Below are 27,488 nucleotides of genomic sequence, written 5' to 3'. Positions count from 1 at the left end.
TTGGTTCTGCCCTCTGCTTCAGTTTGCAGAGATCCTCGGTAAACAGGCTTTTGATGTTGGCACACATTGCTCTGTGCTTCACAGACAGACTACAAGTCTCCTCTGAGGTGCCACGTAAAAACATCCCCAGTTTTCTTATTCTGGTGTATACTCTCAGCTGGTCTTTGAGATTAGGCATGGCTTCTCATATAGATGTCAAATGATAACAATGACAGCCACCTTATTGAGTGCATGCCACCTGCATAAACATGTTCACCTGTGCTGGAAAGGGGACTTGGGGTTCTAGCTGAGGTGTTGGGTTTGGTCCTCAGGACTGGTACTAGGTAATTCACAAACACCTGTACCTCCAGCTCCTCGAGACTCTATACCTCTTCTGGCTTCTGTAGGCATCATCTACACTCATACATACTTATTTGCATACATACATATAGACATATATACATACATAGACATATAGACATATATACAGATACACACAGGCAAACACACACAAACATACAAATACACACACAGAGACATGTGGATACACACAAAGGTACACACAAAGACACACACATAGAGGCACACACAGACATATAGAAACACATAAGCATACAGATACATACACAAACTTTACATAGGCATATACACATAGATACACACAGAGAGACACACACCAAGATATACAGATACAGACAGACACATGAGCAGATTGTCAGACAGACAGGCAGACAGACAGACACACACACACACACACACACACACACAGTTAACAGATTACAAATCAAAAGAAAACCACCTCTAATGCCTTGCTACATGTTCCTTTCTGGCCTTCTTTTTCACAGGGAGAACAATGGTTTCGCACGCTTAGTCACCAATTCATGATGCTCTCTTCCGTGTTCTCAGTGCTATGAGGTTTCTTCCTATGCTTCCTTCTACTCCTCTCAGAGAATTGATATCTTTTTTTAATTCCACATTTATGGATTTGGAAACTGGATTGTGCAAATTTAAATAATTATTAATTCTATTACTATTCTATTACTATTATTATTGTTATAATATCATCGTCATCGTTGCCACCACTCCATGTGTGGTAGGTATATAGTTCTGCATGTAGCACACAGCACATGTATGGCCCTTAGAGGGCACCATTCAGCAACCACTTCTTTTCTTCTGCTTTGGGTCATATGCCAAGTGCTTTTACATGATGACCCCTCTATCAGGTCCAGACACTGAAAATTTAATTTGGACAGCCGGAAGTATGTTTGCATATCAGTAGTCTGACTCTAGAGCTTACGCTCTATGACTCCATTGACTTCTCCACAGCCATCAGGAATGGCTGTACCCCTTCAAGCACTGACCTTGTATGTTTATATGAATATTGGAAGTAAACTGAGCCTTGGAGGTTGGATACACTTTGTTGATACCCCAGACCTTCTCTGCCACCTCCATGCCTTAGGAAAAGTGTCCACAAGGTTTGACATTCAGACATACTTTCTGAGAGAAGGGGATTATGCCCCAGTTAGCACAAATGTTAGAAGTTATAGAAGGTACAGTTAGACCATTAACATGACCAGGATGAGCTTAAGTAAAATTGTGGCTGGGCTGAGACATGAATTCACATTCCAGGTTTAATAATAAAGGAACTGAACCTGGAACTCTAAAATATGGTTTAAAGCCTCAAGTCTCAGTTTTCCCTTTGCTAAAATGTGCATCCAGATAAGATGCAATAAAATGGTGAAGCCATTATAGGCCTCTGCAGTACTGTGAAATTACGCAGTTAGAATCTAATAGTGTCCAAGCAAAGGGGGCTACTTGTGTGATTCTAAGAGCACTGGTTAGATCTGAGCAACAACCGTGTACAGTAGAACAACTGAATTAAAGTGGAAAGCACCCAGAGGGGAAAAGTAACAGCAATCTACGTTTCCTCTTCTTCCCCTGCACTTTTTCTATTGATTGACAGGGCAGGATGCTGTGATTAGTTAAAGTCAATAGCTCCTAGTAGATACAGTAATGTTCTTGTGGAAGGAGAAATGGGAGGAACAGAAGGGTACAGACAGGGGCATGACTCTTCCAAAAGGTTGAAGGAGCTCACAATTTGGGGGGGGGGTTTCAGGGACAATATACATCCCTAAATAAACACTTGAGGCAGGGTAGCACTTATAAATATCCAAGCATTTACTGATTGGCATATCCATGGGTGGGCATCACCTAGAAAGTCCACTTCATCGCCCACTTTATACTATTGGTGACTATGGAGCTAGCCAGACTCTCTAGTAACCTTTGGCAAATGTTGCTTTTAAGACGTTTTTGCTGGGAGAGATAGCTCAGCGGTTAAGAGCACTGACTGCTCTTCCAGAGGTCCTAAGTTCAATTCCCAGCAACCACATGATGGCTCACAAGCATCTCTAATTGGATCTGATGCCCTCTTCTGGTGTGTCCGAAGACAGACATATATATATATATATATATATATATATATATATATTAAATTGAAAAAATTTTAAGTTTAATGTTTTGATTATGTATATGCATCTCTGAATGTGAGAATGTGCACATGAGTACAAGTACCCAAGGAGGCCAGAAGAAGGCATCAGATTTCATGGAGCTGGAGTTACAAGTTGCCCAACATGGGAGCTGGGAACCAAATTCAAGTCTTCTTCAAGAGCAGCATTAACTCTCAATCTCTGAGCCAACTCTCCACACCTATCTAATGACTTGGAGTCGTATACAAGGTCTTCCCTAGGAGTGTAGGTCGGCACTTCTTTGCTGTAAAAATAAAAAAAAAAAAATATATGACAGAGAGTGTGGAATGACATGAGCATACATTCTATAAAAAGCCAAGGAAAAAACATCCAGAGGGGTACAATTGTCTGTTTGTTTGTCTACTTCCTGTCCACAGACTTGCTAGCTTTAAAAATAAAAAGATCACAGAAATGCAAAGGAAACGCTTACTTCAGCTCTTAAGAGCGATGTTGGCAATTTTACATCGTGCTTCCTCCCCAGGGGTGGTGCAAAAATGTTTCCAGTAAATTAAAGTATAATAAAAGCTTTGGCAATATGGCAGCTTTTATATTAATTTCTTAATTTTTTGCAGGCTTGATTATAAATCTCTTGAGGTGGGGAAAGGTGAAGCCTCTAGGTCATTGCTAAAGCAGGGTTGACTTCATGAGGGTAGGGGCCTTCTCCTTTTCTAGAAAGTGCTGTGTTCTGTGACCTGTGTCCTACAGGTCTTGGGGTCATGATGAGATGTATACAACCTGTTCTGAGGGGAGGATCAGCCATAGACAGTGGGCAAAAACATCAGAGAAGAGGCCCAAGTATAACTTGTACTGGAAAATGTGGTCATGCTGTTTGGCTGACAGAGTGGCAGAATTGTGTCACTCTTGAGAGTTGAATGCTTACAGTTGGCTTGGGTTGAAATGCTCACTCTTTATTTTCTATCTGGACAACCTTGAAATTTTAGCCAGCTCCTTTGTCAGTAACATGAAGTTCTTATATGTTTATGTGGACATACATATGCATGTTCCTGTGTGAAGTACATGTGCATGTTCAAGTGCACATCTACATGTGTAATGGACTCTTGTAGAACAGACAAGTCAACCTCTGGTAGTGTAGCTCTGTAGACATCCACCCAGTTTTTTGAGATAGGATCTTCTAGTAGGGTCTGGACTTTACTGATTCAGGGTAGCCAGTGATTCACTAAAGGATCCAGCAGTGGGTGCCTCCCCAGTGCTGGGATTAGAAGTGCAAGTGAGTATGTATGGTGTTTCCCATGGATGTTGGAGACTGAACTCAGATCCTCGTATTTGTTAAGCAGGTACTTTATATACCCTGTCATGTCTCAATTTCCCTGTGAGACCTTTAGGGACACTCATACCATCTGAGAATGTATAAACACCTGAGTCTTGCTGACTTTGATGAGTCACCCAGCCAGCTAGGGATTACCTCCCACCAAGTTATGCAAGTAGGTTAACAATTCGTATCTCTACTCAGGAAACCAACATCCTCCAGCATTTGGTATTGGTATCTGAAGCCTCCTTGCTCTCAGTTAATTACTCACTCACAGTGATAGGTCATTTCTGTGAGCTCTAGACTCATTGGATTCTGTAACATTTATACTGCACAGAGTCAAAGGTCTTCCCAGTAAGCCTTCTGCATAAGTCTCTGATCTATGTCTTTGAAAAAGAGAACCTTGGAAAAATCCAGTGAGCACTCTGTGGGCGCTATTCTGACTGATTCAATGAACTGTTGGTTAGAGAAAGACCAACAAGTCACCTGAGTTATTCCTTTTGTCTTCTTTATCTACAGCCTGGGGAAGTTTTCAAGGTACTTGTTCTCTTAGGCAGATTCTTAGTCTGCTTTTACCTCAGCCATTCTATAGCACAATACAGTGTAAAGCATAGAACTTAATTTTGTAACCTGCTGCACAAGATGATCTGGTGGGGATTCACTTTAGACAACATGGCTACTGTCAATATTTAAATTGTATTCATTTTCCTGAACATGTGTAACATTTCCCTAATTTCATCGTGAAATGATATTCAGTCTTTGAGAAAGTCCAAAGTTCTTACAATCCCAGTGGCCCATTAAGAAATGCCAACTTGTAACACATTGCTACCTTATCTCCCCATTACATGACCCCATCATGGCAAATCCTAGATTGCCATTTGCATGTGGTAGCAAAGAGCATTGTGTAGACACTTTTGGAATATCCTCTTTTTTTTTTCTTGAGAGAAATGAATCAACACATTGCAGGACATATTCCTTTTGAGAGTTGCTTGCTTTCTTTGGTAATTCTCTAAGTTTCATCCTAGCAGAATACAAGACTGTCTCCAGGCAGAGAGACCTGGAAAGGCATTCAAAGCCTGGTCCCCATATGTCCCTCCTGCTCTGATATGGGTATCAGTCCTGTTTTTTACAATTGATTGGCTCTGAATGGAATAAACTTGCAAATGAATGCCTGCCACCTTCCTGCCTACCATCCCAGTGGTCTGTTTGCTATATGAATTTTCAGAGTGAGTGTGGTGGGTCTCTTAAGAGATGTCAATTAAAGAACACCATTTTCACAGAAGACAAAATTATTTCGCCAATTCCTAATTCCCTATAATAGCATGAATGACCATCATGGCTTTGACTTACGTGTAGATTGGCTGGACTATGGAACTCCTATGCTGGTCAGAAGTACAGTAATCATCTGCTCTGATCCTTCTGCTTTTCACATGAGGAAAGGGACAGCAAGAGGGGATTAAAGGTTTGCTAAAGTCCTTAACACCTGGAATGTTTTATTCTAGGCCAGGTTGTTAACTAAGCCAGTGAGCTGATCTGTGAAGTGTACAGAAAGGTTTCAAAACACACACATTTGTGCATGCATATGCACACATATGTACATGTGATTGCACTTATCATGCATTCATATGTTCATGTATGCATAGGAAGTCCATGCATGTGCATATAAATATTCATGCCTAGGCACATAGTCACACAAGTGTCTGCATGAATCAATACATGCATGTTCTCAGAAGTATGTGTTGACATGTATGCATCTAAACATACACATATGTAGACCCAAGTTTTTGAGAAAATGCACAATATTATTCTCAAATGGAGTTGCAATTCATTTGAACAGTACTTATATTCTGGGGTTCTAGTGACTTCAACTTACTGTCTAGAACTGTGAATTTAGCTATCGAGACACATCCAAATACAGGATCATCATCTATTCAGATGGCTTTACCAGCTCACAAAGTAGAATGAGATCAGGATTAGCATCATGAGGCAGCACAGATGACAATCTGAAAGGGACTGAGAAATGCAGTGTTACCAAGAGGACGTCTCAAGACACTCACATTTTATCCTATCCAGGGTGGCACAGAATGTTAATGATAGCTCACTAGTATGAGACCCCAAAGGCCACTCGAGTTTATGAGAGTCAGCAAGGCACTCATCATATGCATCATCTCCTTTAACCCTCATCGTGCCTGTGATAGTGTAAGAACATTAGGTATGGACGGACTAAAACTCATTCCATATTACACAGCCAGAAAGTTGTGAGGGCAATAATTGAGCCTGGAGGGTTGGGCAACTGGCTCAGCGGGTAGAGTGCTTGCCTTGCAATCATGAGGACCTGAGTTCAGATCCCCAGCATCTCTGTAAAATGCTGGCTGTGATAGCATCTGTAACCCCAGTTCTCTGGGGCTTGTTTACTAGAGAGTCTAACTAAGTCAGTAAGTTCCAGGTTCAGTGAGAAATCCTGTCTTAAAAATTCAGGCAGAGAGTGGCTTACAGACACTTGTTTTTGCCCTCTAATCTCCACATGCACACAAACACATGTGATTGAAACTTCACACATGAACACATACATTTGTCAAACATATACAGAAGTATCAAATTTGAATGCAAGGTACTCTTTTTCCCTATGATGACTTCCCCATTGTTCTGGTAACTGTTAAAACATAAGAGTAGCTAAGAACACATATTTCACATGTAAACACTCCTGTCTACCTCTGTAAGGTTCCCCAAGATCTCTTCTTAAGTTTAGGCAAGAAAGTCTACACAAGCAGGAGAACTCAGCCTAATCCACACAGATGGGAGGACTTACTCCATTACAGCCCCACGGACAGCTAAGATGTGTCAGAACTTACTGTGATGATAGAAAGTTTCTAACCCCTTGGTGTCTGGTATGGAAAAACACTAATCCCATGCAGCTGTGGGGCAGAACAACAAACACAGGATTTCTAAATCTTAGAATAATAAAGCTATAATAGAACTCATTCATACTTTATCTTTTAAAAATATACCAATTGCCTGAGAAATGGCAGCATAATAGCTTAAGTGTAATATACTGTTAAAAACAGTTTTGTGTCTTTTTTCTCCTGATTTTTAAGTCCTCTTCTTTAAAATTTTAAATTGTATATCTGTTTGCCATCAATTTTCTGTGGTATGTCTTAGCTCTAGATTCTTTAATTATGAGTGTGCTTGTATATTTATAATTACAGAACTGTCTCACAACACAGACATCTATAGAATAAAAATATTTTTTCAACACAAGAGCATAGATCATATGAGTTATCATATGTTCTTAACCAGTAACAGTGCAACTTTCAACACACAACCCTCCTAACATCAACTCCACACTTCTGAATAAAGTGACTATATAATTTTCATATTTTAAGGTCTTTTATGCACTAAAGTGTTTGCTATTCATATGCTGACCATTTTCGATTCTATCATTCTAGCTATAGAGTTTATGGTGCAATCAATTAGGTCTTCAATGGGTAGGGGCCTTGCCAAGTATCTGTGTAGTTGACAGGGTCCTGGTTCTTCACATTGTAGTATTCATAAAACATCCTTCTGGAACATTGTTCCGTGCAATCTGCCTCTAGGTTATACTGACATTGGGCTTCACAGCTTAGAACTTCACTCATGCCTACAAAAAGCAGGTTGGTTCTCATTACTTTTCTCCCCTTGTGTGTAAGGGGAAAGGAAAACCAGGAGACAGGTTCCTAGGTGGGTGTTGATCTCCACAGGCATCTGGGGTTCATCAGCCATTATGACATCTCTGTGGTGTTAATTGCACAGTATGGACCCGCTTCGGAAATGAAGGAAGAGGGCAGGTAAGGATAGAAGTTACATAATTTGGACCATATGCCGTTTGAGCCACAGAGGGATTCAGAGGCCAACTATTTATTTTATGGACAAGGTGGCCTGGATCCAGTGATCAGCTCAAGTTCACACGGGAAGGTGCCTCTGACTGCCTTGAATGTAGAAGGAATTGTGGGCAGTGTTTTGCCCAATAAGATTGATGAAAGACCCAAGCCTTCCTATTCCAAAGAGGGAGAGATTATGTCTAAATAATAATTGTAATAATTAATGTAAAAATGCTGCTTTTAATTATGAAATGCAGTATCCTGCTCCCTTCACTGTTTGCCACTTTAAACACAATATCGAGACCCTTATGCTGGCTGTGTTTTGCTTGTCTGAATTCCTGATAATTTTTAACTGGGCAATTGCAGCCCAATTTCCAGTCATTTCCCAGTTTCTTGGATTATTCAGTTCACTCCATTCCTCTTGGTCCTACAATTCTACTGTACAAACTTTACACATGGCTCTCTCTTCTGTGTGTGAGTTGCTAAATGAAATCACAGGAGGGTCACGGTATTGAGGGACATACAATTGCATTTGGTACCACAGAGGAGGCACTGCAGTCATAGGCCACAGTTACTGTCAAATCCTGGGTGCCACCTTTGTTACTCCCAGGTGAACCGTTATCATAGCAGGATCCTGAATATGTACAGACTCAATAGATAAGCCAATAAAATACATTTAAAAATATTTATTTTTAATCGTGCGTGTGAGTGTGTGCACGCATGTGTGTGCCACGTGTGCAGAGGTGCCCCCAGAGGCCAGAAAACGCAATAAAATCACATAGAGCAAGAGTGACAGGCAGTTGTGAGCTACCCAATCTGAGTGCTAGGAGTCAAACTGACATCCTGTTCCACAGCAGAGTGCACTCTTAAGGGCCGTATCTCCATCTCAAAAATCATGTGCTTACTATTAAAAAGTAAGGCGTGAGGCAATGTCTTTTTAGCCATGTAGGAATTATTTATTCAAGCATGTCTTTTTTTATTATTTTATTATCATTAATACTTATCCTGTTGTTTACTTGTCCAATAGTTTCATGGAAGAGATTGAATTCCGAGCCTTATGTATGCCAGGCAAGTTCTCTATCCCTGAACTATATACATCTTCAACCACTTTTAACATTCTTGTTCTGAGACAGGCTTCACCCTGGCATTGGACTTAACTCTATAACCTATACAGGCCTCGAACATGGAATCACCTTCCCTCAGCCCACCAAGCAGCTAAGATGACAGACTGACCCACCTTTTCTTCTTATTAGGAGTTCTTTAATTCTGCTCCCAATGCTTTGCACACTGGTGCATCGGCCTAAGTAGAAGAGGAGAAACAAACTCCTTGACCAGGGAAGTCAGTGGGAGAAGGTTTTCCATGCTCTTAATTTTATTCCACATTGTGAAGCACAAGGGATCCAGGAACATATGGGGAGACTTGAGTTTAATTGTTAAAACTCCGCTCTGCCAGGCCGCTTCCTCCCTCTAATCTGCACTGGTTAGCGTTTGTGTGCATTAGGTAATATATTTAATGTTTCTCACTCCGATCCAATTTTCATGTGTTTGGCAGCAGCCCAGCTTCCATGGGCAAGGGGCAGGGGAGACCATAAATCTGCCACCATGGAGCCCAGAAGCTATATTGGTACGTTCGATGGTATGCTTGTGTGAAGACTCCAAAATGCCTGTGAAGCAACACCGTCTCTTCCCTGAAAGTCTCTCAGGGACCAAATTAATGTATCTCATATTGTATTGATTGGAGCCAATAAGTGCCTAAATGATTTGATGCGAGACAGAGAGATGGTGCAGGCAAGAGGGGTTAGGAGCAGCGTTGGAAGAAGTATGTGGTTTAATTACTGTCTGAATTTCGCCAATCTACCTCCCCCCTTAGGAATTTAACAAATAGGCCTAAGTGCACTTTAGCTGTTCTTGACAGCTGTTGAAATGATATCAGCCCTTGATGAGGGAAGTCTGGAGGCTTGGGGTATTGGTGGGAGCAGCAAGCCACAGGGAGTGCCTCTTCAGCCCGCAAATTTAGCAACGAAATACAGGATAAGCCTTTTAATGTTGAGCTGTGGAGAAGAGATTTATCTAGCGGTTCTGCTTCACTCTCAATGAAGCCAGATCCATCTTTGATGCAGGGTTGGTTCCATGTTGGCACCTGCCTTTCTAAGGCTGTCGAGCCAAACCCAGAGCTGAAGTTATACTTGGATGTGGGATGGGCAGACACTTTGTGCACATAATGGGCACAATCATGTGCTTTCTTCATTTTGCATCCCCTCTGTGCTGGAGAACAGAACCCAGGGTCTTGGAAAGGCTCGCTATTGCTTGCTCTTGTTTTAATGGTCTGTTAGGAAGCTCTTTTAGGGAAATGAGAGATGACTGGCTATTCTCTCAGGTTTTTTTTTTAATACAAGAGAGAGAAGCCAGACCCTGGCTGAAATACAGTGTCAAGTCCCGCACCAGGAAGACGGATGCTGTGCATCTGAGAGTGTTTTGATTACATCAATAATTCAAAGAAAGCACTGTCCACTTAATCTCCTTTACACTTCTCCACCAGGAAAGACCCCAGTTTCATCCCACAGTCCTGCAGCTATCGTTTTCCTCAGCTCTGTTGGAAATACATTATTCTGTTTTCCTGGAAATGTTTATAGTTGCTACTGGCCAAATTGCATGCACACCATTTGCTCTCTGAGACAGATGAAAATCCACTTTAGATGGTAGACACAGGCGAGATGTTATCAAAGCAGAGTTCTAAATTGAACTTGGATTTCACTTTACTAGTCCATGAGTCTGCTGTGGCATGCAAGTCTCATCTGTTTGTGAATATTGATCAGTATTCAAAATATAAACACATAGAACTGGGAAGAAAGCTCATGGATAAGCAGGAGAACCTGAGTTTAGTTACTAGAACCTGTGTGAAATATTGGAGAGTCTGGAGAGAGAAAATTATAGTATTATAATTTCAGAAAATATGAGAAAATCATTTATTTTCCGTTTTATTAAACATAGTCTTTTCTTGTACAATATAATATGAATACAGTTTTCCCTCCTTCTACTCCTCCTAGTCCCTCACAACCCCCTCAACCATCAGGATCTACTGGCTTTCTGTCTTTCAGAAAAGAAAAGTCTTCTAAGAGATAACAACCAGTATAATGCAAATAAATATATAACTAAATATATAGATAACAAATAGATATAATAACAATATAAAATATAATAGGATAAAACAAAAACCATCCTATTGAAGTTGGATGAGTGAAGACAACAGAATAAAAGAGCCCAAGAGAGGAACCAGAAACCTGCTTGTTTACCCATTCAGGAGTCTCAACAAAGTACTAACCAAAGGCCATAGACTACATGTAAAGGACCTTGTGTAGACCTTGTAGGTCCTGTGTATGCTGCTTTGGTCTCCATGAGTTCATACGAACTTTGTTTAGTTATTTTAGAGAACCTTATTCTCCTGGTGTCCTCTATAACCTTGTCTCCTTGCCTCCTCATTGCTTCTCTTCTAATTGGTTTCCTGAGCTCTGAGGGAAAGCTCCTTTAGAGCTATGTATGCTAGGGTATCTGTGAAGGTAACGTCTGTTTGTGGGTCTATGTGTTTGTTCCCATCTGCTGCAAAAGGAAGCCTCTTTGATGATGAAGGATGAATTAAGGTACCAATCTATGGGTATGAGAAAATAATTTTAAAAGTTACACGCTATCATGTACATTTGTCATATCTTTGATTCTGTGGAGAGATGAATGATGCCAAGGAACTTACAAGACAACTAGCCTGATGTATGCAGTGGAGAATAAGAGACATGATATCAAGCCAAGGAGAGGGTGGGAACTGATAATCAAGGTTGTCTCTATATGTGTATTGCAATATGCATGTACCTATGCACAGACATCAAACTCTCTCTCTCTCTCCGTCTCCTTCTCCCTCTCCCTCTCCCTCTCCCTCTCCTTCTTTCCTCATCATATGCATACATACATACAGAAACACACACATTTTTAAAAATCATATGTGTGCTTTTAGATGTGTCCATACATGTCTGTCTCCTCAGTGCTGGGCAGGGAAGGACAGATGGATAGCCATAGCTCATTAGCCAACAGCAACTCTGGCTGAGACAATGAGCTTCAGGTTCAGTGAAAGACCCTGTCTAACAAAATTAATAATTGGAGAACACTCAAGGAAAGACAGCAGACATTGACTTCTGGCCTCCAGAGACATGTGCATACAAAACTGCACTCAGCATACACAGAAAGGCTACATAGATTTGTGAGTATATACAAATGTGTGCAATTGATTACTGTGAGTAAACTGCTAATGATTAAGTGGGAAACGGAACATTTACGATATCTACGGCCTGTGATTTAGGCTAACAACCCAGTTTACTTGCAATGGACACTTCTCCTGCAGTGTGGCTATGTACAATTTGGAACAGCTTATAGTTTGATTGATTCGTGAGAGGATATCATGTACATGTGTTACACCTGTGGTACTTCCAGAATTCATGCAGCCTCTCTGTCTCTCTCTCTCTGTCTCTGTCTCTGTCTCTGTCTCTCTCTCTCTCTCTCTCTCTCTCTCTCTCTCTCTGTGTTTGTGTGTATGTGTGTGTGTGTGTGTGTGTGTGTCCATGCACAGATGCACTCTTGTATATTGGACCATCATTTGGAGAAATGTATGCACTTTTCTATTGTGATGTGTAATGAGTTTAATATTTGAAAATTCCCAAGCCAGTCATCATGCTGTGAGAGGTGGAAGAGGCAGACTTTAAAGGAAAACTACACATTTTTCTCATTCAAGATTGACTTAGACTTCATAACTCAACACACAATTACCTGAATCTCTTCATCCACCCCCTAGTAAAGAATTGTCAAATTGTTAGGAAACACATACAGGACAAAGTAGTATGCCCCTGCTGTTGTCAGACTTTTTAGTCCCTCTCTGCACTGTTCCCTTTGGAAGTATATTTATAGCATAGAAATCTAAGCTTCTGGACTTGCCTTGATAATTGGTCCCCATGTTGATGGCCTTGGGGCACATGGGAGACCCATCAATGATCCAAGTATATTCAATTAGTTATAATGTCAAAGGTATCTCCTTGTATCCTAATTCTGTGAGAACTGCCCTTGTAAAATACATGGCAGTTCTGAATAAACCCCTCTCTTTTGACCTCCTCACCATTCTAAAAATAAAAAACTTTGATCTGACCCTCTTGCTTTTACATTGAAATAAATATGATTACATTGGGTGTCCCTAGTTTAAACAACAGTAAAATAATGCTAGGCTTCTTTAGAGCTTTTCCACTGTGATCCTCTTTCTTCTCTTTGAACATGCATGTGTTTGCATTTACACAGACCTTGAAAAGCATCTCCCTGTCTACATAGCCATAGTTGCCATCATTATGGGACTAGGGAGGTGGCTCAGGACGTGACATGCTTGCCTTACTAGTGGAAAAGCATGAATGTGGGCCCCAAGAACAGATGTAAAACTGGACATAGTAGCTCATATTTATAATCTTCATGTTCCTACATCAAGGTGAGGTACAAAGACATGAGAACATCACATCCCACTAGCTTGAAACCCGTGACAGTGAGCTACAGAGGACACTGTCGGACACGGGGTGAAGGATGGGGGTGGACTCTGAGGCTTCCTTCTGATCTCTTCACACACCTGCACTCATGCACTTAAACATGGCTGAACATCAACCACACACACAAAGATTTGAAAAATACTTATGAAGACTGTGCATGCCTCTGTGTGTGTGTTTGTGTGTATGAGCGTGTACTGTAGCCCTAACACAGATGATTTGCCAGAATTTAATTGATTTTGACAGCGCTTGTGCTGAAGATACTCTTTCTTCATGCAACTGGTGTGGGACACACAAGGTTAAGCAAATGTCTATGCATTATACAAACCAACACTTAGGATGCCAGAGACGGTAAAAACTGACCTGCGGGGGAAGAGGAAAGACAGTGGGGTCCAGGCAACTCCAATCATATCCAATGCAATGGTATGTAGTGAGTCACCTCTCCTAAGTAATAGACTAGAAGGAGATAAATTGAGCTTTGTATTCATCTAAGTAGTCTAAAATGGCTTGGTCTGGGAATGGAGTTTAGTGATATAGTAGGTACCCTGGCTTTAGTTTCGATCATTTCAAATAAAATAAAACTTAGACAATCTTTCAATATATAATGAAAACTTTTGTAAGGTTTCAAATATCTTCATCAATTTACATGTGCATATATTTAGATATAAATATTTATGAGAAAAACCTAGATACCTAAAAATTAGAAAGAAACACATAGATTTTATTTTGTTGGCTGTTTTGCTTTCAAATTCACAGTTCTCCACAGTTACCATCACTTGGAGTTGACATCGAATGCAGAATTATCTGGACATTCCTATCTCACAAATTAAATAATCATGTATTTTAAGAATAGCAAGTGCTTTTAAATTCCAGAGATATGGGAAGCAATTTCCTTTTCTAATGAAACAAAAATCTGCATACAGTGTATTTAAATTTCTTGAAAGAGTTCATTTAATAAGTCTGAAGTGGTCTCAGCAAAATCCACAACTTTAAAGATACAGTTGGAGCCTCCATTGGAAATAAGTTGAACTTCTAAGAGAGAAATGGGTGATGATCTGAGTTCATTTGTACAGAAGAACATTGCACCAGCAATCAACTTTAAGTTAATGTTAACAATTATAATGTGTATCCTTTAATTGTTGAATTTTGAATCGCTTTCCAGTTTCCCACTGAGTTTAATGTGTATGCAAATTACAAGGCCAAGAAATTCAAGATGCAAAAGATAGATTGCATTTTGCAACTATCCCATAAGTATTGCTTAATTTTTAAAAGGTCTTTCTCTAAGTCACAGTATTGTTCAATTTCTTGATACCAAACAGAAGACACTTGGCTAATGATCAGTATAAATCTTGGGGTGGAACTAAATTGAACACTAACTTTGTTGTTTTTACAATGGCAAGCTACTCAGTTCCCCTTTTCTCCAAGGTATAGCTTCCTACCATATTATCTTCTAGCAGGAAGTGCTCTTTGAGCATCCTTTTATGAATCTGAGAGCTGTGCAGTATTGTGCAAACTCACACAATAGGAAATCAATTCCAACTCTGATACCCATTTTAATATTGTAGGATTTTTGAAACAGATTTATTTTTGCATTTATGCATGTATGTGCATGAGTGTCGTGTCTGAGAAGATAAAACGGTGCCCCCAGGGATCAGATGATGTCATCAGTTGCACTGAAGCCAGGGTTGTAGGCATCTGTGAACCAAACTTAACTCCTCCAAAGCAATGAGCCAGCTATCTCAGCTGCTGAGTCATCTTTCCAGACCTGAATATTCTATTTCTATCTCTTAAGCAACCCAACGAACCCTGTTTTGCTTGGAAATGGAGCCCAGGCTATCACTTTTCTGATTTGAACAGTCCCATCTCCCTCTCCTCTCCCTCTCCCTCCCCTCCCTCTCCCTCTCCCTCTCCCTCTCCTCTCCCTCTCCCTCTCCCTCTCCCTCTCCCCCTCTCTCTCTCCCTCTCTCCTCCTCCCTCTCTCCCTTCCTCTCCCTCTCCCTCTCCCTCTCTCTCTCTCCCTCTCTCTCTCTGTGTATTTGTGTGCTTCCCTCTGATGGTATTTGTCTCTGCATGTATTTGTGTGTATGTCTATGTCTGTGTCTATGTCTCTGTGTATGTCTGTGTGCATTTTTTGTGTGTGCATATCTGCACATGCATGTCATGGAATGTTTACATGTCAAAAGACAACTTACAGTAGTAAGTTTTCTTCTACCAAGTGGGTCATGGATGGAACCCAGGCTGTCAGGTTAGGTAACCCACTTTTAGTTGCCCATCCATCTGCCTGGTTCCATTCATATCGTCATCATCATCATCATCATCATCATCATCATCGTCATCATCATCATTTACATGTGTCATTTGAAGACATTCCATCAGACACTTGATGAGCTCAGAAACATCTGAAAATGAGAAAATCTTTGGCTCCAGTGGAAAGCCCACGGGGCTTTTGAAAAACCCTGCAGATCACTAACACATGGTCTTAAGGATCTATCGACTCTGGGCACACAAGAAGATTGATCAATCCAGCCGACTCACATTAATTGTGAAATAGAAAGGAACGGTGCGATCAATGGTGAGGATGAAAGTCCGCCCGACGTTGCCACATCCAGCTAATCCGATAATGAAGAAGCTGATGTATAGCATATTGGAATTCCACCGTCTGGGCAGTTGTCACCATAAAGAATATCCTGCAATTATGGGGAAAAATTGAGCAGGCAGCAGTTGGGCCAACATAATCAGCCTGATGCCATAGTAGTTTTCCTGATTAAACACTAAATTAAGTGGCACTCTGCTCTGTAACCTGCCTGCGTTGTGAAAAATAATCCAACAGCTAATGGGAAAAAGTTTGTATTTTAATCAAAGCAAACTATGAATATTAAAATATTCCTAGGCTATTTTTGTGTCGTTTAGCTGTGAACATGTTTAACAATTTATAACTGGTTCTTGCCATTGGCTGCTAGAGAAAGGGTCCCATGCTATATTGGAAGGTGAGGTTCCTGTGTGAAAATCAATTAGACTTGATACAAATTCAAAGAACTCTTAAGGGGAAGGAGGGAAACAGGGAGGAATGGAGAGAGAGAGAGAGAGAGAGAGAGAGAGAGAGAGAGAGAGAGAGAGAGAGAGAGAGAAGAGAGAGAGGGGAGGAGGGAGGAATGAATTCCTAAGAGGCCCTGGGAGGATTAAAATTTAGTTAACTTCTATAACAGTTTGCCTAAAGGCATCAACTCTATTCTTTGCTGCAAAGCATGTAATCATTCCAAGAGGATAAAGCTTAATAAGCCAAGCACAAGACACAGATCCCTTATACACGTATGTCATAATTAAGTTCTGTAGCTCAAAGCCATGGCTGACCTATCACAACACAGCAAGTTCCCCAGGAACAAGAGGGCTGGCGTTTAGAGACAAGAAAAGACAGAATGTGTTTTGTGAGCAGCAAACCTTCAGGGCGACGCCCTGTGTGGCCCTTCATCCTAGGACCCTCACTAGTGAGGTATGATAACCGTGCTGTTCATTACTGATTGGAGACGTCCTAGGAGAGAGCGCTGGTCTCCACCACTGTTCCCACAGCCCAGTCACTGGACTGTCAATGGGTCAGTGATGACAAGAATCAGCATGTGCACATTTATCTTCTTCCCTTTTAAAGGTTAATTATTCAATGTTCATCAATCTGCAACTGATGTGAAGAGAGGTTGGAGGTCAACCTCAGGTACCACTCTTCAGTTACTTTCTGCCTTGTTTTACAAAACAGCATCTCTTTCTGGGAGTAAGGCTTTACCAGTTAGGCTAGGCTGGCTAGCCAGTGAGTGTGAGGAATCTGCATGGCTCTCCCTTCTCAGCTCTAGGAAAAGAATATATGGTCATGCCCAGCTTCTCCAGAGAGTGTTAGACATTGAATTCAGATTCTCCCACTTGTGCAGGAAACCCTTGATTGACAGAGATGTCTCCCTAGCCCCTTGGGTCACCATTCTTGACTGAAGAGGCCCATAGCACCCGCTCCTTAGTAAGAATTGAAAGAAGACTTTAGGCAGGAAGAGTAATCTTCTATCTTTCTGTATGTCTGTTTTGATTTGTTGATTCTTAATTCAAGACAATTTACAGCCCTGCCTTGTCAATGAAAGTGAATTCTGTTTTTCTGATGGATGGGGTTGAAGAAAGAAGAAAGATGTGCAAGCATTGTGTGAAGGTTAAAATCGAAAAGCTCAGTTGGGCATGTGGTATACTTTTATAATCTACTGCTCCAGAGTGAATGTGGAAGCACCAGAAGTTCAGGGTCAGCCTGGGCTACACAAGACCATGTCTCCTAAAAGGCGGATACTGCATTATCTAGATTCATTTTACTAACAGTTCCTCAATAGACCCATTGCTTTGTGCCAGGCTCAGTTCTAAGAACATTTATGCAAGTAACTCATAGTTTTGCAGAGGAAGAATGGGAGCCCAAAGACCTGCTTACACAGCTACTGTGGCAGTTGGAGTTAGTCAGAATGTCATCCCTGAGCAGTTGTTTGCTGTTGTCATGGCCATGTTGGAGGAGGGGCTTGTGAATCTTGTCAGCTCCACCTTTCTCAGGCTTGCACCTCATTTACTTCCTGAGCCTCATAGCAGCTTCCATTCTCCATCCAGGATTCGATTATTCTAGTGGAGGAAATTGCTGAACAATGACCCTTTCTCTTGTAACCCAGCTCTGGTTCAGTCATCTTTGGACAAACCTGTTCTAAGTTGATCAGGGTCATGTGCTGTGAGTCAGGGATTCTACCTCAAGCCACCCATTCATCTAGAACTCCAGTATAAAAGACATTCAGGCTTAGATTCTGGTCATGTGGACTCAACAGGTAAAAGCAGCTTGAGAGTACAGCCAGGCCAAGATCTGAATCTCCTCAGTCTGCTCTGTACTGTAACAAAATGTCCTTGGCTGGCTGGAAAGTCTATAAAGAAAAGAGGTTTGGTGGTGGGAGGGACATTAGTCATAAGAGGGAATCCAGGATCAGCCTTGTTCTTATAGTTCATCTCTGTCCTGAGAGCTTCCTGGAGCCCTATAGTGACTATGCCAATTCCTTCTGAGGGCAGTGCACTTAGGAGTCTAACCACCTTCCACTATACAAGGTCATTGAAGGATTCTCCATCTCAAACATCCTACACTAGACACTAAGCTTTCAGTACATGAACTTTTGGGGAGAACATAAAATCAACATCATTTATTGACTGAACACAACTTTGTTCCATTTACTTGTTTTCCTTTTTCATAAATCTATAAGATGACACCATGCATCCCAGATTTATAGATAAAACATCCAAGGGTCATGATCTTAGTACCTGTGGATTATGCCACATCACTATTGGTGGACAACAGGTTGACAGTGAGATCAGGGAAGCCTCATCCCTTTTTTTCTTTTCATGGGAAGCAGATGATTCTTCTCTGTCCCACTGCAGTATGTGGGGCTCTGCAGGCATGTGGGAAGGCAAATAGCCTTCACTCTTCTGATTTGAACAGTGCCACCTGCCTAGTAGAGAAGACAGCATGGCCGTGAGGAAATAGGAACACTGTTTTCTGGTCCCCTTTCCTTACCTTGGCCTTTGTGATTGTCCTAAACCTGAATGGCATACGGGAAAGACTGATCACTAAGAACCTTCGTGGTTTCCTTAGTAGATCACGAAATCATTATCTCACACATGTGGCCCATGTCCACCATGCTAGCTCAGATCTGGAAAAGATCACTGTCCATTCCAGCGCCATAAACTGGAGCTGCCTTTCTATAACAGAAGGAGGCTGATGTGGCCAGTTTTATAATCACTGGAAACCTGTTCCGCCTGGGAAAAAAGACACTCAGTGCTTACAAGCTTTCACCAACCTCAGTAAAAAGATAGCAGACATGTGGGGCTTAAGAAGCAGAGACAACATCTGCTTCTTACAGGAGACTAGAAGATTCTCTGCTAAACCAGAGGTGGATTCCTTCCAGAGGAGTGATCAGATGACCTTTGTTTAGTGTGTATTCCCATGTGCATGTGTGTACATGTGTGTGCGTGCCCGTGTGTGGATGGGTGTGCATGTGTATGTATGTGTGCATGTGTGTGTTTGTGCATGCATTCAGGCATACATCAATGTTCTCTGAAGGAGAGTAAGCAGTCTCCTCCTTCCTCTTCTCTGAGGGATGCAATTGTCTTCATTAAGGCACACTCTAACTGGAGCTCAGATTATTGGCACAATTTGGGAACAGAGATTGTATCCTTCAGTCCACAGGCTACTATATGTAGATATGTAAAGGCAGCAGAACACACTACATGAGGTTGTCTAACTCCCCAGGGCTGGGCACATCAAGTGTATACCTTGATACCTCACAGTTTATTTGTAACTGAGCTTCACATTAACACCCAGATTATCTGAAAGTAGGAGAATTGATATTATGAAATGTGCAGACTAGAGAAGAAGCTGGAGGCTTTGGGGGCCCAGATCTGACACACATTGTGACTAAGAGCAAGTTACTTCTTTTGGAAGTTTCCGTTCTTTTATGTAAAAAGTAAGATAAAATGATTCCCAACTCACATGGGGCTCCTAAGAGAATTAAACCAGCTAAGGTGTGTGAAGAACTTTCCTGTGGGTTGCTCACCATATATGTACTGCAGATAAGAGTCATGTTGTCTCTTTAGGAACATGTTTGCTTACATTCAGAAATCATGCTCCGATTGTCTGATATAGCTGGATGTAAACATTTGGCAGGTAGTCAAGGAGTGCTATTCACCATCCCAGGACAAAGGGTATCACCAAAGGCAAGGGATTGCCTGGTTCAGAATGTTGACAGTGCAGTGCTGATGTCAAGAAACCTTGGTGGAATCTTGTTTACAAGCTTCTGATGAGACAGCGGTTCTAATCAGAGAGTAAGAGGATGATCCTAACCAAATCCTGGGTATTTCTTACACGGAGGTTCTCTCTATGTTTTTTTTAAAAAGAGGTTTCAGCAAACTGGAAGCCAAGCAGGTAATAGTGCTCAGCTCAGTAATAGTGACAGGCAGCTTTATGGGTTCAAGGATCATATTGTAGAGGCTATGTGGAAGGAACTAATTGGGATTCTGAAAAGTTGGCTTAGAAATCCAGGCCTATAAAAACTAAAAGATAACATGAGGTTTAAACTGGAGCACAGTCCTTACAAATGCACCCAAAGGCTTGGAAACCTTAAGATGCATTCTCATCCTTTCCAAGTGATCAGGGGAGCCTTGTCATGATGCAGACTGGGTACCGCACTATAGGATATCTTCCTCTCTAGGTTCTACTTAGGAAAATAGAAGTCTTCTCCACCGTTTTCTCATGTCTTCACCAAATTACACAAAACTAGGGTTTGGGAATAGAGTCAAGTTTGAATAGTGTTCTTTTCTACCCTCTCTAATATCCCATGGGTGAACTTTTTTATAACAGTACTTTACCGTTATGAAAGTAATGTTATGATAGACATGGGTACCAGGACTGTCTATGAACCAATGACCTGGGATTGAACCAGGAACTCTTTGCATAGCCGGGGTGATGCTGTATCTATAAGAATTTTGATACGCCAGTGAACTCTTGTTGAAAGCAGGATCTTCTGACATAGCCGCGATAGATAATTTTAAACTGTTGTGCAATAGTGGTGGCATGTGGCCCTCCAGCAGGTTTCCAACCTCCTGACATGGGAGTCCTTAATCAGGAAGTTTTGATAAAAGAGTTTTCAGACATACAGTTTTCCTACATCAAACATAATCTTAATTTTTGAAAGGGCTGTTTATATTATTCTGAATTTCAGGCTATCTTAAGAGCCTCTAAGATACCCATTTGTGACTTATCTCCTCTTATTAAGGTTGTTATTTCATGAGCAAGGAAGAATATACATATTTTTAATTTTCTTTGATGATTTGTGAATATGACAAATCAAATTTCTCTTGTATGCAATGCCTATCTCTCATTCTGTCTTCAGTTACTATTATTAATGCCTTTGCCTTATTTAGGAAGAATGAATTATAATTATATGGGGAAGAATTGTAGGTTGCCAAATTGCCTTGTCTTCAATTTTATCTATAGATGAAAACAATGTGGTTCAGAGAACATAAAATCTATATGAACAGGCAAGATCCAATTCATGCTTCCTTTTCCCTGAAGTTGGCAAAATAGAAAACATCAGTACTTACTTTCCTTTATTCAGAAGGAATTCACTTTCCTGACTCTTTTTGCACTTAGATGAGAGCCAGTGCCAGTTCTGAGACTCAAGTGATCTCCTTGAGGGAGACAGCGTTTGATCAGTAGCCTTGGAAAGATTTGGTATTGATGCAAAGACACCAGACAACCAGTGGGTTACCAGAGCTCCCAATGCTCGAGGACAATATCAAGTTCTTGTTTCTTGAGTCTGATGAAATGAGACAAGAAAAGGATGAATTGCAAAAGCAAGAGGAACATATTGAGCAGTAGGAGGTTGGGAGAAGAAGATGCTGTAAATTAGATTAAGGGATGAAAGGTTGAAAAATCATTTGATAAGGGCTTTGCAAAACAGAAGGGGAGTGTATGAGGGGGAACATGGAGGGAGATATGTAGGGTTGGCAGCCATGATGCTCAGTACATTGTTGATTGTGACTATGCTTGGGTCTTCTGGGAAATTGTATGTCTTCACAATGGTCAGCAAGTAGTTGTCATAAAGCAACAATCTGTCAGCTCAACCATCATAACTTACAGAATTCTGGGGTCATGACCTTGAGTGTATGGTAGGGTCTAACTGACTTGGCTTCAGTTCTAGCCAGTGTATTATGGGGACTAGTAATGATGTCACTGCTTGCAGACACCCTGAAGCATATGAGAAAGAAATAGTTACTATCATCCTGGCCATGTCTTCGGGGTTACTCTCTTGAGATAATCCAGTCTCCGCCAAGCTGGATTCCTGACTGTACAGAACAATTTGTCTTCTGAGCATGTGGCACATGTAAGCAGCGACTTTGTACTATATTATCATTGAGAATTACTGTTCATGTGGGGCGAGGACATGAAGATGCCTATACACATGAGTTCTAGGAAGGAAATATAAAGCAGAATACACCCTAGACTTAAATTCTGTATTTTTAAAAATAGACTCAAGTTTCACATTGGTCAACTAGAGTCAGTTAACTTCTTCGATGACAGACGGAGATGAAACTGAGCAGGTATATCTGGGTGCCTGATGGTGAGACCTCCTCTCTAATCCTTGTTCCTGTGTAGACACTCTTCATTTGTTAAGAAGAGGAGCAGTCAAGTCATAGGATGCAAAATGAGAAAGTAGACACACTGGGCTTAAAGCATGGATGACCCATGGTGCTTAGGTTGAAATATCTACCTCCTTGGAGAGCCATAGGACTCTGTAAATGCTGGCAACAAAGCTTTGCACATCTAGTGAGTCAGTTCCTCCCTGTCCCTGCTTTGAGAGGATTTGAGACTGTCTGTTCTCTGGCTGTCCCTTGATTCCCATTTACCAACCCTGCCTTGTTTTCCTCAGGTGGAAAATACTTCATCTTTAAATTCCTTTCCTGGTAGACTTGACCCTACTTCAATCCTGACATTTGGTACCGTCTTTCTGTTCCTGTGTCCATTTCATTTCTTGCCCTCCCCCACCTCTTCCCTTGTACCTCCCCCCACCCCCTCCGACCAGTCATGGTTCCATGTTGCTGTGAGCAAAACTCATTTTTCAAAAGACAGATGGTGGCAACCCTGTTCTCTCTAAATAAAAAAGAAAAACAGCTGCCAAGGTGCGAACAGGAGTCTCTGGCAGCAAATCCTATCTACCTCGAGTGCTGGCAAAGTTTCCCTTCCGGGAAGAGAAGCTATCTAAACAAAATGTGCAGCTTCAACTGGGCTCTACCAAGGCCGAAGTATAGAGCACTGGCAAATAATGGCGATTTATAGTGGTCTATAGACCCAGCACCTTTCTATCTTGGAGGGTACATATTTAAATGTGATGCTAACGGAGCTGAAATTTATAGCTCTCTAATAATGATAAAACGCCATCAGAGAGTGAGATAAATCTCGGGCTGCAAACCTTAGAATGCAAGGCACACACTCACAGGAGCACACAGGCTTGTAAAATACGGGCCGGGTGCTAAGTCAGAACTCTGGGTTTGGAAGAAGCTTGTGGAACAGAGAAAGGGAAAGAAGTGTTTTATAGAGGACCGCAAATTGTTGTTTTCATGAGACTGGGGTCAAGGTACACTGTGGCCTCGGGTGGAAATGAGCATTGCTTTGTTCCATGGCTGATATATACTTGACCTTGGCGAGGAAGCTTTTCCTTCTCCAGATCCTCAATAGCTTTGCCCTTCACCTTTTCACGGCCCAGCGACAGGCTTACTTCCAAACAAATGCCCACGAGGTACAAACCCCTGGGAAAGGAGCATCATCTTTTTTCTTATAGCTTCCCTTTGTCTGGTGATGCATACACGTTTATAATATGTTTTTATCAAATTTACACCTTTGTTTCCTTCTTTCTGATCTGTCTTCTGCCTTCTCCCACATTTTTTCTCCACCAATTTCATATGCTCTTGGTTTTAAAAACACTCTGTTTATTTATTTATTTTGAACTGGACTCTTGGTAGCTTGGCAAAAAGAGAGTAAAACAAATTAATGAAGCCTGGATGCTTGCCAGCTGCCTGGGAGGTAGGAATGAGATGGGCAGCCTTCTACTCCGTGTGCAGTGCATAAGAAGGGGAGGAGATGTTCACAGAGATCCAAGCTGGAGGCCTTTCCTGTACATTTAAACACGGGACCTGCAAGCTCCCATGGCCTGCCTCAGTGGGCCTGCAGCCTGTGTGCGACTACAACTGGTTCATTCATTGGAGTATCTCGGTCTTCAGAGTTAAATGCTACCTGATTCTCCAAACCAGCCTGAATTTTCTTCAACTGTGTGTGGTGGGGTTTGTTGTGTTGTTGTTGTTGTTTGTTTGTTTATGTTTTGTTGTTGTTGTTGTTATTTTCCCAAGTCTATAAATAACTCAAGAGAGGGGAAGTCTGGATCTGATGTCAGAGTCTAGTAGTTCCTCAGAAAAAATCAGGAAGATGGACCACCAATGCAAGGCCAGCCATGACTACAGAGGGAGCTCAAGACACACTGGGTGATGGGAGACTCTTCCTCAGAATATAAAATACAAATGAGGCTGAGGACCTGGCTGAAGCCGGGCATTCCAGTTCTTGCCTAGTATGTGCAAGGTCCTTGATTCTAGAAGAGACAAAGAAAGGGAAGTCCTCTTTAACTGGCTGTTACTCTAGATAGTTCTTCTCACTGCTTATGCCGAGGTTTCCTCAGTAAATAGACATCATATTTAGCAAACAAAGAAATAATCCAGGCAGAACATTTCTTTTTCTCTAAGAAATGTGTTTGAAAAGCTTGCTTCAGTTTATTCAAATGAAAAGAAAGTTGTTTTTGTGTTTTGTTCTAGATGCTTCATGAGTAGTTCTGTTTGGGTATGAGTGCGATTGTATGTGTCTCACGGTGTCCCTTTTTGGAGATGTTGATGTTTATGAATTAACAACCCCTATTGTTAGAGCTGGAAAGGTTTACTTCTTTCTCCTGGGCCGTTACGGGTGTGGAAACTGGCAAAGGAGCACAGCTCTTCAACTTGAGAACAGTACTTACTCCTTTAGTATAGAAATTTTGCAGAATTTCTCAGTCTGCCTGCTATTATTCTGAATAAAAGGTAATCTTTTTATTCATCCCTACTTTCCCTGTTTGATTTTCCTTTTTAAATTGGTGTGTGTGTGTGTGTGTGTGTGTATGTGTGTGTGTGTATGTATGCATTATACAAATGTCTGCACAAGTGTGTGTGCACAAGTGTATGTCATGCTGTGAAAGCCAGAAGAGGGTATTGGATTCCTAGGGGGTGGAGTTGCTGGTCATTGTGAGCTGCTTGACATGGATGCTGGCAGCTCACCTTGGCCTTTGCTAGAGCAATAATCACCTTCATTGCTGAGCCACTGCTGCAGCTCTTGTTGTTGTCATTTTTTCTCAAATACTGACAAAAACCTAGAACATAATAGAACTTGTTCCATTTACCTCATTGAGTGATTGTTATGTTATTGCTTGAGGAAATATAAGCAAAGCTGGAAAATGCTGGCGCTTGGGGGAAAAGTCTATCGGAGTCCACAGACAAAGCGTCCGGCTGAGTTTTGGCAAGTTTATGAAAACCAGAGGCATGGGAAGATGGAGAAATGGAGGAAAGGAGGGAGAGACAGAGGGAGGGGAAAAGGTAAGTAGGAAATGAAGAGGGGGGGGGAGAGATGAGGGATGAACAGGTAACAAAGAGAGAGGTAGAGAGATAAAGAGAAGAAGAAAGAGCAATGTGGAACAAGTATGAAAAGGAAGGAAGAGAAACACCAAGGAAAGGAGAGATAGAAGACCAGGAGAGGGGTTCAGGTTACTACTGTCTTATTCTCTTTTTCCTAAGAAGTTTTGTAGCTTTCATTAGATTTTCAAAGTAATCCTTGGGTGTTACCCCTCAGCCCATGGTTCACTTGTCTTTATGTTCTCTGTTGAGAATAGTCCATTTGATTATAGTTAGGATGACCAGACAACGGCCACAGGCAAATTCATTACAAGGAAAGGTGTGGTTGACTGAAAACAAACTATTTGTGTTGTAGTGGTGGTCAGTGATTCTTCTAAGACTAGAGTGGTACCCATCCTCAAACACTGCTTAGCAACCCCCTCCCAGAGTCGAGCCTTGTAAGACAGAAATCAAGGGACCATTTCCCAGAAGCCCTTTAAACCAGGTAGATGGGTTCTTCCACATCTTGTTTCAGCAGCTTCTTCCCCACAAGAGACTATTTCCCACAAGCTGTCTGCTCTCAGACCTGGGGTGGCACACGTGGGGACTCCATGTGATACTTGGCCTTTTCCTCCTATAATTCTAAAATTATTTCCAACTTATCAACCCATGAACAATAAAGTAAAATAATAAAGTAAAATAGAACTTTGGAACTGTCTCTGTTTTATCCAGCCAAACGAAAGATGGGGTGGTCAACAAAAAAAGGTTAATAGACACATAAATGAATGAAATGGGACTTGGTCCATATGCTGTTATAATGAAAAGGCTTTTTTTTTCTCTCGAACTACAAGCCCAGTAGAGTCTCTACATTCCTACTTTCCTCATTCCTACTTTGCATTGTGTGACTCACAGAGGGCTTCACGCTGGCTGAATAAACGATTAAGTGCAAGGATGACTGGGAGAAGGACTATTCTCCTTACAGAACTTCCACTCAAGTTTCTCTCCTTTCCCAACATTCACTGCTTTGATCCCATAGATCTTACTGACTGGCTGGATTGTCTTGTTTTAGCCTCCATGTACACGATAAATGTCATTGTCTGGGACAATTCAAGCCTCATATACCATTCTACTGCTCTAGGTATTTTGATCCCCAAGAGTCCATCCATGTTTTGGATTCCCCACAATACTTGGAAGCCGAAGCACGCTGCCCTGAGAAATGGATGCATGCCAATACTCAGCTGCTCACATCCTTCTGCTACGCTGCCCTTTTAGAGTAGTTATTCCTGCTCCTTGGATATGTTGATCTACCCTTCTTGGATTCCAGCATTTTACCTCCAAAGTCAAGCCAAAGGGAAAAAAAAGTTGACTTCCTTGTTATAGGGTTAGTGTCAAATATCCAGGTCCACAGGTCAGTTTCTCTCTGTGGTGGAGACATGTGGCCATATTCTGGTTTCAGACATGAATGGATTGCCATGTCCAAATACTGGAGACTTGATGCAAATAAAGAATATGTTCATAATTAACTAAACACCACCTTGAACATTTTAGGTACATGCAAGCCTTACATAGAGAAAGCACCACTCAGCTTTCCAATATGATAGAATAATGGGCTGTGTATAGTATACTTGAGTTTGTAATATGATACATGTAGATTGCAAAATTGCCAATTAAAATTATGTGCTGTGGTGGTTTGAATAAAAATGCTCTCTGTTGTCTCATATATTTGAAAGTGTAGTCATCAGGAAGTGGAACTCCTGGTTTGGAAGAACTCGAGGCATGACCTTGTCAGAGAAAGTATGTCACTAGGATTGGGCTTTGAGGTTTCAAAGTCCTGTGCCAGGCCCAGCTACTCTCTGCCCACCAAGCAGGACATAGCTCTCAGCTACTGCTCCAGAACCATGTGTGCTGCTATATACGCTGCTGCCATGGTGATAATGGACTAAACCTATGAAACTCTAAACGAGCATCCAATTGGATGCTTCTTTCATAAGATCTGCTTTGTCCCTGGCATCTCTTTGTAGCAATAGAACAGTGACTAATGGCTGAGGCATGTGTCTCCTACCCTTACTAT

At 41.5% G+C, this 27,488-nt stretch overlaps 1 protein-coding gene across 15 annotated transcripts in view; it reads left to right on the top strand.

Moving 5' to 3' along the window:
• Positions 1–27,488, top strand: part of Rbfox1 (RNA binding fox-1 homolog 1) — a 1,521,216-nt gene that overhangs the window by 870,914 nt on the left and 622,814 nt on the right. The window lies entirely within an intron of this gene.

The sequence above is a fragment of the Rattus rattus genome, chromosome 9 (assembly GCF_011064425.1).
Source record: "Rattus rattus isolate New Zealand chromosome 9, Rrattus_CSIRO_v1, whole genome shotgun sequence".
Lineage (NCBI taxonomy): Eukaryota > Metazoa > Chordata > Mammalia > Rodentia > Muridae > Rattus > Rattus rattus.
The sequence above is the reverse complement of the archived record's forward strand: the minus strand, read 5'-3'. Positions and strand labels throughout refer to the sequence as shown.